Source organism: Staurois parvus, unplaced genomic scaffold, assembly GCF_062004578.1.
Source record: "Staurois parvus isolate SC_StPar_1 unplaced genomic scaffold, SC_StPar_1.0 ptg002333l, whole genome shotgun sequence".
Lineage (NCBI taxonomy): Eukaryota > Metazoa > Chordata > Amphibia > Anura > Ranidae > Staurois > Staurois parvus.
In genome coordinates, this window is record NW_028320129.1 from 1 (window position 1) to 4,013 (window position 4,013).

Below are 4,013 nucleotides of genomic sequence, written 5' to 3' on the forward strand. Positions count from 1 at the left end.
CATTTCAGTGCAGTAGAGACCCCCCGTGTTGTCAGCCCAAACAGGAACGTAGGCACTCACAGGGTTTTCTTACAGATCAGCAGATATTTTTTCACACCCGGATACAATGTGGAGACGTGTATCGAGTGTTAGGGTGGCTCCACTCTATGGGGGGGGGGGGGGGGGGGTTTAAGGGAGCCATCCTTGGATAGCCGCAAGATCAACCAGTGAATAAAGGAAGTGTTAGACGTGCTAACAAATTTAAACAGTCTTAGAGATTGGCGAGAACCTCCCTGTGGCCCCAGGGAGAAGGGAGGGACCTACTGGAAAGGTAAGTGAGCCAGTCAGATCTGCTGGAATAGTAAAGCCAGGGAGTACGAACAGGATACAGGCCTTCAAAGAGGTAAGGAGCTAGGATCGAATGTGGGTGGCAGGATGTTCTCTAGCCACGGGGACTAGGCTGACCCTGTCCAACTTATCTTCTCGCGGAGCAAGAACATCCTTTGGATAACCCTGTTCTTTGAAGGTTAATGAGATCGTCCTCCATGCCTTTGCTATACGTCTCTTAATAGTGAAAATATGACTTTGAACCCTAGTCTGGTGCAGGTCATAGGTAGTTTGCAGAGTAAAGCTTCCACATTTTGTGCAAGGAGCTTGCCTAATACACTGTTCCAGAACGGCTGGACCATGGGACAGTCCCCCTCCCAATTGCAGCTAGAGGTTCCAGGCAAGTGGCAGCCTCTGAAGCACATAAAGGGAGAAGTAGAGATTGCCTTTGAGACACAGGAGGGTAGGAGGTACCAATGAAGCAAAAGCTTGTAAAATTTGCCCCTACAGCTAGCACATGGGTCAAGCTTTTAGATGTTGCATTCAGTAGAGTCCCATTCCTTTCCAGTGCACATTCTGTAAGCAACTCCTATTTGCATTTGTGGTACAAGAAGGATGGGAAGATGTCAATTGTAGATCTAGTGATATACCCAGTAAAACAATATGTTTGAAGTCCATAGAACAACATGGAGTATCTGCAAGCATGATAGAGGAAATAAGTGGTTTGACTTTGGGCACCTGATAATCATTTGTTATATGAGGCAGACTACACTCAACCAGATATTTAGGCCCATACTGTTCCTCATGACCCTAAACCTAGAGCTCACCCAACACAAAAATGTTAGGATTCAGGATTGTCGCAATCGGAACTGAAAGGTTTGTATCCAGGTCAGCAGAGATTTGGCCAACAGGATTATTTTTGGTAACGGTGATTTTGCCTAACCCCCAAGATGTGATGGTCACCTGTTATTTGAAATGCCCGATGATAGATTCTCTCCCCCCCCCAAAGCATACAACCACCCGGCTAATACCAATCATCACCCCATTAATCATGGGGAGGTCCAGGGGGATAGTTATCAGGGCTCTCTGCATGTTTCAGCATTCTCCTGAGACTGCAGCATAGGGTTTCAGAGCCCAGCCATGTTCTCAGCACCATCTGGCCTTCCATGTGTCTGATGTGGCTCCAACTATCCTATATTCATGGACTTCCTGACCTCCTTTTCTGCATGTTTGAGAGTGCATATTTTTTCAATTAGATATTTTTTATTACTGAATTTTTTATTCAGTTTCTTTACACTGGGTTTACATTCTACTTGCCCATAGTTAGCTAACTTTGTACTCAACTTTAGGGCCTTCTCTTCGTATCCACAAGTATACCCCCAGCTACATCACCAACCTGGTCTCAAAATATCAACCAAACCACGCTCTTCAATTCTCCAAAGACCTTCTGCTCTCTAGTTTCCGTATCATCGCCTCCCATGCTCACCTCCAGGACTTCTCCCAAGCTTCTCTCACCCTACCCCCAATCTGTCCAGCTGTCTCAATCTATCCACCTTTAGACAATCCCTGAAAACCTCTTTAAAGAAGCCTCTCCTGCTTCTACCTAGTAAACAGCCCTTTATTTTGGCCATCAGCTCCTCCCCCACAGCTATTACCTTTTGTATCACTCAAACCTTCATTACCTAGATTGTAAGCTTTAAGGAGGCGGGCCCTGTTTCCTCTTGGGCACCATTCCTCCCGCCGACGCCGGGGCACCATTCCTCCCGCCGACGCCGGGGCACCATTCCTCCCGCCGACGCCGGGGCACCATTCCTCCCGCCGACGCCGGGGCACCATTCCTCCCGCCGACGCCGGGGCACCATTCCTCCCGCCGACGCCGGGGCACCATTCCTCCCGCCAACGCCGGGGCACCATTCCTCCCGCCGACGCCAACGCCGGGGCACCATTCCTCCCGCCGACGCCAACGCCGGGGCACCATTCCTCCCACCGACGCCAACGCCGGGGCACCATTCCTCCCACCGACGCCAACGCCGGGGCACCATTCCTCCCACCGACGCCAACGCCGGGGCACCATTCCTCCCACCGACGCCAACGCCGGGGCACCATTCCTCCCACCGACGCCAACGCCGGGGCACCATTCCTCCCACCGACGCCAACGCCAGGGCACCATTCCTCCCACCGACGCCAACGCCAGGGCACCATTCCTCCCACTGACAACATTTTCTACTCCAGCCGTAAATTAGACCAGCATCCACTTCAGTGGTAGATTATGGCAACATCCATCATTCCAGTAGTCTGTTATCTAAGCAGCTAGAATACAACTATCGCAAAGTTGTAAAGTTCTCTGCACAGGAGTGCCAAGTCCAATTTAAACTGAAGTGGTGCTTCACTGCCCCCCAATCACAGGTACATATGGTAGCCAAAATGAGCCCACAGTTGTTCCCAGCTCTCCTACTGGATCCTTCTTTGATAGATTAGTTCTGGTGGAGTGGGCATCTTGAATAAAATCTGCTGTTCCCAAGGTAAAGTGCCCAAAAGACATGATGGTGGCAAGTAAGCCCAATATCTTGGCTTCCACCTGCTGTGCTATCATCCCTCCTGGACAGATCTTTGAGATTGAGGCAACTCATGGAGAAGAATATTCTCCTGTATAGCATCTACCTCAGCATTCCTAAGGGCCTTTTCTTCAGGTGGACAACATTATCTCCTGCACTACAGAAGGTACGTAAAAAGGACGAGTATGTCATCTACCCCACTTAGGATGTTTTGAGCACTCTTATGAAGAGCTTAAGAGTGAAATATGACCAATGCTCGTTTGGTCACCTCAACTTTTGCACTCCTGTGGCTCAGAATCAGCTGGCTGTGGACTAAAGAGCACTTCCGGGTGACGTCACAGATTTGATCCAGTCTGAGAACATCAACAATAGTGTTGGTATCTACCAGGATTACGGACCAGCAGCTGGCTCAGCCTTTCCACACATTTGATGAGAACCTGAGCTAGCTGCTCCCTGCCCCAGCAGATGCTGGAGGGGCAGAGTAGAGAGCAGTGACCGACAGTCACCACTGGGCTTAAAAACAGACCCAAGAACTGAGCGTGATCAGCAGCCATGTGATGGCCATCTCATGACTGCTGATCGCCAAGTTCTCTGGCTTAGAGGCTGCAGCATCAAACCAATCAAGTCCATTACTTCCTGCACTTTAACCCCTTCACGCCAGCACTTCCCAGCCCTTTAAGGGTTCCAGAAGCTGGGAGGCAGGGCAGGGTTTAGGGTCATGTGACCGCCGTGACATGATCGGGAAAGGTTCCGAACGAAAGAGATCGGGACCTTTCCGTGAGTACCAGACGTGTGCTGGGGGCGTGCACTCCCGGCAGGTTTTTTTTTTAATAGAACGCAAATGTGCGGCCACTCTGCGTCTAGGCCCAGACGCCAGGAGGCCGCACATTTGTGTACAACTGGTGTGAAGAGGTTAAGGATGGGGGGCCACATTATGGGCTCCTTTGCACTAGCATTAGCCCTCTGAAGAGCAATCCACAGTGGGTGTTTAGAAGCAGTACAGAGGCATTAACCCCTAAAATGCCACACAACTGGATGCATTGCAGCTCTCATTTACTTGAAGGGGTTGCAAGCAGTAGAACCATCTGCCAAATGCAAAAGGAAGTGTCATTCTCGCAATGGATTTTAAACAAGCCCAATACTGGGCCATGC